The following is a 9,656-nucleotide window of genomic DNA, read 5'->3' as shown; positions in this document are numbered from 1 at the left end:
GGCAAGGAGTCTCAGAGTGGCTTACAAACTCCTTTCCCTTCCCCTCCCCACAACAGACACCCTGTGAGGTAGGTGGGGCTGAGAGAGCTCTTCCCAGAACTGTTCTTGAGAGTACAGCTCTGACCGAACTATGGCTTGCCCAAGGGCATCCAGCAGCTGCAAGTGGAGGAGTGGGGAATCAAACCCAGTTCTCCCAGATTAGAGTCCACGCACTCAACCACTACACCAGACTGGCAACTCCACTGTCACATCCTTTACAGGTCACAAGGTGCAACAGTAGAGCTATGCTGGACAGGGCAGGCAGAACCAATCAGGGGTTGGTAGGACCAGGGAGCTAGCTCTGCACACATCCCAGCTGAGGAGCAGTGGAATGGACAAGGCCCTGGACTATGGGACCATGTCTGTGGCACCCCCACCCCCTTAAAGGAACAGTCCCTTGCCTAACAGTGACTGGGCAGCTGACAGAGCAATCTCCCGTCATTGGTGACCCCAAGAAGGTCCACAGTCCATATGATGCAAAGGCCACAATCACCAAGAAAGGGGGAGGCGGAGACTACAAAGGGAAGTGTGCCCAGTCATGGGTGTCTCACTGGTGGGGGCACCTCCTGGCAGTTCACCCAACCATACTGCCAATGCTTCCCCCTGGCCACCCTCCGGTCCATGCCTGTTTGTTGTGAACCAGGAGGAGGGCTGCCAAGGTGGACCATTGTAAGGATTCGTCCATCCCCAATGCCCCTTGTGACAGCCAGCAGCTCTTCCAAGTGCCTGGCCGCTACCACCACAGATTCTGCCAGCCCTTCCGTGCACTGATGACCCCTGGAGAAAGCATCCCTCCACTCACGATGGGTCTCCAGCCACTCCCTCTCAATCACTGCCCACACGGGAGAGAGGGTGGGGGATGAGCATGGGGGATGAGCTGCACCGGCCGTGGGCCCATGCCATATCAAGGGGCCTGAGTTCCCCACATCCCCAGGAACTGCAGTGGCCACAGCGCCTGGGGTCTGAGGCAGCTGCCCACCTCCCTCGCCAGTACTCTCCCCATCCTCCACTGCCTCATCCCATCCCCTCTGAAAGGGTCGAGTCCAGCTGCTTTGGGTTGCCACCAGCTGTTGACTCTGGGGACCATGTGATGCCCAGCATCTGGATAACAACCTCCCCAGCTGCAATGGCTCATCTTGAAGGGGTCAGGGTATGAAGATGGTCCATGTAATCGGTAGCGAACATCAGGGCACTGTGGTCCCCTGCCCCATCACTGACCTCCATCTCCTCCACACTTGGCACAATGGAATGGATAGTTAGGTTGCTGACTGCTGGGTCCTCAATGGAGCACCCCACAAGGTGGACAGAATGCCTACAATGGTGCAGACTCCCTCCTCCCCTGGCCCTGAGGCTAGCATAACTTTACACCACTGATGGGGAGGTGCAGACATTCCTGGGCTGAAATGGCTTGGGGAGCCAACTACCTCTTGCCATGCCCCTTGGTCCATCCACTTCCATGCCAGTGCCGGGACCTACACCACTGCCCCACCAACAGGCAGCCATTGTGGGTCTGCCAGTGCCAGTGGAAAGCATTGGGTTAGCGCTGGGGCACTGCAGCAGCATCACTCTGATATATGCAGGCATATTTCTAAGCTATGCGATTGTAAGAGCTAATCAGCTCCCTTTGCACTCTCCCCTCCTTTTGGATTGCACTTGTTAGGGTTGCAGTGATAGCCTCCTTCAGAGAGCCAGTTTGGTGTAGTGGTTAAGAGGGCGGACTCTAATCTGGGAGAAACAGGTTTGATCCCCCACTCCTCCACATGCAGCTCCTGGCGTGACCTTGGGTCAGTCATAAGTTCTTTCAGAGCTGCTCTCTCAAGGGCAGTTCTCAAGAGAGCTCTCTCAGCCCCACCTACCTCACAGGGTGTCTGTTGTGGGGAGGGGAAGGGAAAGGGATTGTAAGCCACTCTGAGACTCCTTCGGGTAGTGAAGGGAAGGGTATAAATCCAATCTCCTCCTCCTCCTCTCTTCTTCTTCTTCTTCTTCTTCTCCTCCTCTTCCTCTATGGTTCCTGACAGCTGTAAAAAGAAGGCACCTACGGGTGTGGGGGGGAACTCTGAATACAGGAAAAGAATATACAGTGAACAATTTGTTCACAAATGTAAGTGGTTCAAGGTCTATATTCTTTTGGATTTCCCTCAATCTTGCCTAGACAATCTCAAATCGCAGAGCCCCTTTGATAGTCTTATCATACTCTTTAAAATGAAATCCCAGATGGGGCACATGTTTATTTCCAACTTATATATAATGTGGGTAAAACAAATCTATTTCCCTGACAACTTGTCAAAGCAGAATATCATAATGTAATTCAAATGCACATGCTACACTGGATCAAAAATGCATTCAATTTAAAAATGGCTCTCTTCTGCTTCCTCTCTGACATCAATCACTTCTACAGGTGATATGTCACTCAGAATTCCACCTGCAGACAATCCTGTCCTACCCAAGTTTCCCCACAAGTACATTTCACTGATTCGATGCAACTTCCCGTCCAAGCATATGCGCTCTTGGCACCGTCACAATTAACCCCATTGAAGTCAGTGAGGTTTACTTTCAAGTAAATGTGTTTGGGATTGGACTATAAGGCTGGGATTCTGCAGAAAATCTCCATGGAAGGATTTCTGTCAGCAGAGTGGAACTTTCTCACCTTCCCTTCCTTGCAGCCCTAAATAACTCCCAAGATGCTTCAGAGGGGCATTGAACCCCTAGGGGAAAGCATCAGGAGCAAATCAGAGGGCTGCAGTCAGGGCCGGTCTGAGGTTTTTTGGAACCCCAGGGTAAACTACCCCCCCCCCCCGCAGGCAAGGCTGCCTTGTGGCACCCCCTCACCTTGTGTCTTCCCCGCCCGCTTCTGGGCACACGACTCGGGGTGAAAGAGGCGGCAGAGGCAGCAGTCCCCTGGTCAGGGATTTTGGTGGTGGTGGGGCCTTTTGGCAGGGGGGCTGGGTACAGTTTGGTGCCCCTAAGGGCTGGCCTGCTCTAGGCGAACGCCTAGTTTGCCTAGTGAGTGAGCCGGCCCTGGCTGCAGTAGAAGGGGGGGGTTGGTAGACCCAAAGGTTCCTCAGCCTTTTTGAGCCTGTTGGCACCTTTGGAATTCTGATAGAGGGTGTTGGGTCCAGCCACAAAATGGATGCCGTAGGAGGTGGGGCCAACTACAAAATGGCTGCTACAAAATGTCAGGGAGAAGTCATGGGCAAGACAGCAATAAAGAACCAAAACCATAACTGAACAGAAAAAAAAACCCCACACAATAAATTATGAATTAAGATTGCATGGCCTCCCTCTAATGGTATGCTCATGTATAGTGAAGCTACATCCAAGGTGGTTAAAACCACATCCTCACAGATCTTCATACCCTCCACTGGCATAAGGAAATGTTTGGTGTTTTTCACCTAAGAGCTGAGTTTAGAAACAAAGGGTTTAAAAAATGAGTCAATAAATAGTGACAGCGGCTCCACGATGGAATCAGAACCTGAAATGACAGGACGTCCCGGTGGTGGTGGTGGGGGAACCCTGGCTTGTATCTCTTTGGTAATAGGTAGAAACTGGGGATCCTGGGATGTTGATTTAATAAAAATCTATAGGTCGCATCATTCATGAAACCCATTGACAAGCCATCATCTCGGACTATTTTTGATAAGTCTAGAAATATGTACTTTCATGGTTGTTTTTACGTCTTTTAAGAGGATTGTTTCCTTTGACTCTATGGCTTTAAGAGGGCTTTTTGTCTTAATATACCTGCACTTTAATAATTACTGTGACACGATTTACATGTAACAATTGTTTATCATTAATTGTTGTTGTTTCTCTGCTCAGTCACAGAATATCAAGGAGCAAGGTGGCACTCTTTAACATTTCAGGCAGAAGCTCTGCTTAACAGGATGCTTTTAATGTGCACAGCCAATCAGATGAGGAAAATCTGCTATTTTTATGCCCTCCGAACCAAGAACATACCTATTCGTACTCAACTCTATAAAGCAATTACCAGATGGTACTTAACACCACAAAAAGTAACGTATGCCCACAAAGAACACTCTCAACTATGTTGGCGAGGCAAGGAAGTTCCCTTCTGCCACTCAAAAATTTAATCTGTCTTTAAGGAAGAGTAAAGCACTTAAATTATAACGTCGTGTCACCTGATGTAACATCATGTGACCTGACTACTGAATTTGACTGCTGCATGGCTTTGCCATAAAAGAATCTAGCAGTCTTGTTCAATGCCTGCCGATGGAAGTTTTGCCAGATGTATTGTCAGCCTCCGTACAGATAACACATTCTGCATTGAAGTCTTCTCCCTAAATACATCATTCTGTTCTTTAAAAAATGTTTTGTTCCAGCCTCGAGCTCACTGAAATATCAGTGTGTTTAAATACAGTTCCTTATAAAAGGACACAATATATCAGAAGATACAATATATCAGAAGATACAAAAATCAGTTTAAATTAGAGCAAGCTTATAAAGAAATGCCTATCTGTCTGATAGCATGAGCCATCCCTTTCTGGCCATGTTCAAGAGGTCACAGTAAAAGCAGTAGGAGACTGTGCCTCTGCATTCCCCTAAAAAATCAAAGCCTGTTGTCAGAGAGATGGTGGTGGAAAGTGCCATCTAGTCACAGCTGAATTATGGTGACCCTGTGGGGTTTTCAAGGCAAGAGGCATTCATAAGTGGTTTGCCATTGCCTGCCTCTGTGTGGCAACTAGGGGTGTGCACTTGGTATCTACCAAGCTGAATAAATACTCAAGAAATACCTCATCAGTATTTTTCGGGTATTTATTCAACCAAATCAGATGTTCTTTTCTGATTCGGCTACTGATCTAGCTGAGCCCAATTAAAAGCCAATATTATTCGGCTTTTTGTGCCCTGTTTTACTGATGTGCAGATCTGCACAGAATTGCCTCCACTTTGAAAACAAGACCAATGGAGTTCCCCGATCCAAAACTACATTGGTATAAAATCTGCAAATTCTGAGAGCCAGTGCATTGTAGTGGTTAAGAGCGGCAGACCCTGATCTGGAGAACCGGGTTTGATTCCCCACTTCTCCACTTGAAGCCTGCTGGGTGACCTTGGGCCAGCTCCAGTTTCTCTCAGACCTCTCTCAGCCCCACCTCCCTCCCAAGGTGCCTGTTGTGGAGAAAGGAAGAAAAAGGCGCCTGGAAGCCACTTTGACTCTTCAAGGTAGAGGAAAGTGGGGTACAACCCCCCCTTTTAAATTCCAAGTATTTTCTGTAGTAGGTGCCTATTCGTTTTTGGGAAGTCTGATCTCAAACATCAATACTGATATATCCTTTCTTCCTGTTGGCCAAGGCATGCCACAAAAAGAAACTCAATTCCAATCTTCTGCATCCACACAGCTACAGAATGCATTTAGCAGCACAAATAAGATGAATCAGGTCACCAGCCCTCTGCATCAGAGGAGAGGCACAACGGCTATGGGAGGGAGGAGAGGAAAGCTTAAAAGGGAACGGGCCATGGAGAGACGGAAATAACGTTGAAGGGGTTGCTGGGATACATTTTAAAACGGCAGTAGGCAAAATTGTTCTTGCTTTATTCAATACAGAAAGGCTTTCTGCAGTCACAGTAACAATTACATAAGGGTTACTAGAATAACAGCAGGCAGCATGGCCGCAAAGAAAATCTGATCTATTCTCAGCAGTTCTTTTGGGTCAGTGTAACAATGCCTTTCTGTTCAAGTACCCAACTCATCAACTGCCTACAGTTCAGAAGGCTGAAAAGGGACCAGTGTCCCATACTCTGCGCTTTATACAAGGAGCAAAGACTTCACGTATAAAGTTCAAAACAGGCATAAAGGACTTGGGCATTTTTGCAAATAATAGAATGGCTGTAAAAATACTCAGTGGGTAACGTGCAGCCAGAGCGGGGGACGACGACCCTGGAGAATAGGTTGATTAAAAAAAAAAACTTTCTTGCCACTCATTGCCCCCTAGAGGCCACTGTAGTAAAAACATGTAAGATGACCCCTTCTCCCCCACGCTGTCTTCTGCAATTCAAAGATTAATTCATTGGAGGATCTCTGTCTCTCCATGCTTCTCAGCCAAGGGCTGGATCAAGAGCATCACCAGGGGAATGCAGATCGCTAACTGGACGTCCCCAACTCTGGCAACAGCCCATTAAGCCCCCTCATTTCTGTTTCCAGCTTTGAAGAGATTGCTGAATTGCAACTGGTAACAAAGCTCAAGACAATGCATTCACTTAGAGACTGAATCGAGACCTAGGTTTCCTGTCTCATTACCAATGCTGATTTCTCCACTCCCACTACCTCTCCACATATCACACCTAATCCAATCACACCTGCTATTGTCATTTGCTTGCTAATGTCATTTGGCATGTGAAATCATTCCATTTCCCAGTAGATAGGAGAGATGGACTCACGTTCTAGCTGTATCTGAAGAAGGGAGCAGTGACTCACAAAAGCTCAGACCCTGCCACAAATTTTGTTAGTGCTATTGGACTCTTACTCTTTTCTATGGCTTTTGACAATGCAAGGGCAAAGCAGGAGTCTGCAGTAAAGGTAAAGGTAAAGATTCCCTTGTTCGAAAGACAGTCGAATCCGACTCTAGGGTTGCAGTGCTCATCTCCATTTCAAAGCTGAAGAGCCAGCGCTGTCCGAAGATGTTTCCGTGGTCATGTGGCCAGCATGACTAAACACCAAGGCGCACGGAATGCTGTTCCTTCCCACCGAAGTGGTACCTATTTATCTACTTGCAATTTCTTGCTTTCGAACTGCTAGGTTGGCAGGAGCTGGAACTAGAGACGGGAGCTCACTCCGTCATGCGGCACACTCGGGTCTTGAACCGCTGAACTACTGACCTTCCATAGCCTGCAGTTCAGCGTCTTAACCACTTGAGCCACCGCAGCTCCAGAAGGTGGGAAAAGCAGATGCACTGTTCTGCAGTCAGGGCACACCCTTGGATCCAACCAATCTTAAAACTTCTTGAATTAGTGCCTACTCTGCAGATTTCCATTTACCTGCTCTTAGCAGGCAACCCACTGCTGCACCTTCAATCCCCCATCTTTGATCATTTCAGGAGCGGAGTGGGTGGGAAGTGGGAGGAAACAGCATCCATAGTGATGCTCTAAGAATTTTCTCTTAGTCTCAGTGGTCTTTACCATAGAGACTAGAGGAAATCCCTAGCACATAGACCAGAAGGGGTGTCATAGCCTCCGGGAATTCCACCTTCCCCAGGAACCACTCCAAAAATATCATTACATTGGCCAACACACTGCTGTGAACACTACTACACTGTCTCCAGAGAAAGATTCCATATTTCTGATCTCCAAACAAAAATAGCTAATTTTAACAGAATTAATCCGCTTGAGCTGATTAGCACATAATTATTACCAATGCTCCTGTTTGTAAACAAATCAGTGTTTCCCCCCCCGCTCTCGGAGATATTTTTACAACAAAATGAGGGATACGGGGAATACAGAAGATTTCTGTCCCCCAAACAAATGCTGTATTTAATACGTGGTAGCTGGAGATCTCCTGGGATTACAACTGATCTCTAGTTGACAGAAATCATTTTACCCGGAGAAAATGGCCACTTTGGAAGAAGAAGAAGAAGAAGAAGAAGAAGAAGAAGAAGAAGAAGAAGAAGAAGAAGAAGAAGAAGAAGAGTACGACGAGGAGGAGGAGATTGGATTTATACCCCACCCTTCACTAGCCAAAGGAGTCTCAGAGTGGCTTGCAAACTCCTTTCCCTTCCCCTCCCCACAACAGATACCCTGTGAGGTCGTTGGGGCTGAGAGAGCTCTGACAGAAACTGCTCTTTTTCAAGGACAGCTCTTGTCAGAACTACGGCTTACTCAAGGTCATCCAGTCAGGTGCAAGTGGAGGAGTGGGGAATCAAACCCAGTTCTCCCAGATTTGAGTCCACACACTTAACCACTACACCAAACTACACCATACAAGAGGAGCCCCCCTGGATGCAGACTGTGTGTGCATCAGGTCTCTAAGGGAGACTAGCAGATGCTTCCGATGATTCTCTCTCCTGCCTTAGCAGGCAATTAACATTAAGAAGAAGATATTGGATTTATACCCTTCCCTTCACTACCCGAAGGAGTCTCAGAGCGGCTTACAAACTCCTCTCCCTTCCCCTCCCCACAACAGACACCCTGTGAGGTAGGTGGGGCTGAGAGAGCTCTTGACAGAAACTGCTCTTTTTCAAGGACAGCTCTTATCAGAACTACGGCTTGCCCAAGGTCACCCAGCCAGGTGCAAGTGGAGGAGTGGGGAATCAAACCCAGTTCTCCCAGATTAGAGTCCATGCACTTAACCACGACACCAAATAGTGAGACATTATACCCCCCTGAAGACCCCCCTCTCCAAACCCTGCCCTCCTCAGGCTCCACCACCCCTCCAATCTCCAGGTATTTCCCAACTTGGAGCAGACAACCCTATTAGATGCTGCAGGTAAGTATCCCAAAAAAGCCAACAGATAGATTTCCCTTAATGGCTAACAAAAAGAGAGCAGGGCCTCACTGTGAAATAGTATTGAACAGGCAATGAGCAATAGCCTGGCACGGGGGCAATAGGCTGGCATGGGGCCCAATGGCTAGCTGCTTGCCTGGTGTGGGGAATGACAAGCAATGTGAAATATTTCTTAACAAAGGAAGGATGAACAGTGCCGAAAAAACAAACAGCATACCCAGTTATCAAAAGAAGTTGTCCTGAAAAGAGATAAGGCCTTAAGAGAGGGGCGTCCATCTTGCCTCAACAAGGGCCAGGGCTTTCTCGGCCCTGGCCCCTACCTGGTGGAATGAGCTCCCATATGAGAGCAGGGCCCTGCAGGACCTTTTGTAGTTCCATAGGGCCTGTTAAGATGGAGCTCTTCCACCAGGCTTATAGCTGAATCCATACATGAGAGCAAGTTTGGTGCAGTGGTTAAGTGTGTGGACTCTAGTCTGGGTAGGCTTGCCAAGTTCCCCCGGGGGGCGGGGAAACCCCCGCCCCAGATGCCCGTTCCCCACCGCCACCGGATCGGGCCCCGGGGGAACCCCACCCCCAAAGTACATGACGTGCACGTCACCCGGAAAGTGACGCGACCACGCCGGGCACGCTGTGGGCGGGGCCACGGTCATCCAAGGGAAAACTCTCGCACTCCAGGAAGGAGCCGGGAGTCCCCCGCTCCAGCAAAAGGTAATACTTGGCAACGCTAAGTCTGGGAGAACTGAGTTTGATTCCCCTCTCCTCCACTTGCACCTGCTGAATGATCTTGGGCAAGCCGTAGCGCTGATAAGAGTTGTTCTTGAAAAAGAGCAGTTTCTGACAGAGTTCTCTCAGCCCCACCTACCTCACAGGGTGTCTTTTGTGGGGAGGGGAAGGGAAAGGAATTTGTAAGCCACTCTGAGACTCCTTTGGGTAGTGAAGGGTGGGGTATAAATCCAGTCTCCTCCTCTATACCTCGTTGGGCCTCCCCTCCAGTGACCAAGATCTGAATAACCATCTGGAACCCAAACTCATCTGTTGAGGCTCTGGTCAGGAGAATCGGATACTACAGTTCGTATTTTGATTTTGATGTATTTTAATTGGTTTTAACTGTTATTTACATATTGATGTGATCGTTGACTTGGTATGATGGAACCCGTTCTGACCCTGC

The sequence above is a fragment of the Gekko japonicus genome, unplaced genomic scaffold (assembly GCF_001447785.1).
Source record: "Gekko japonicus isolate JY-2015 unplaced genomic scaffold, Gekko_japonicus_V1.1 scaffold432, whole genome shotgun sequence".
Taxonomy (NCBI): Eukaryota; Metazoa; Chordata; class Lepidosauria; order Squamata; family Gekkonidae; genus Gekko; species Gekko japonicus.
The sequence above is the reverse complement of the archived record's forward strand: the minus strand, read 5'-3'. Positions refer to the sequence as shown.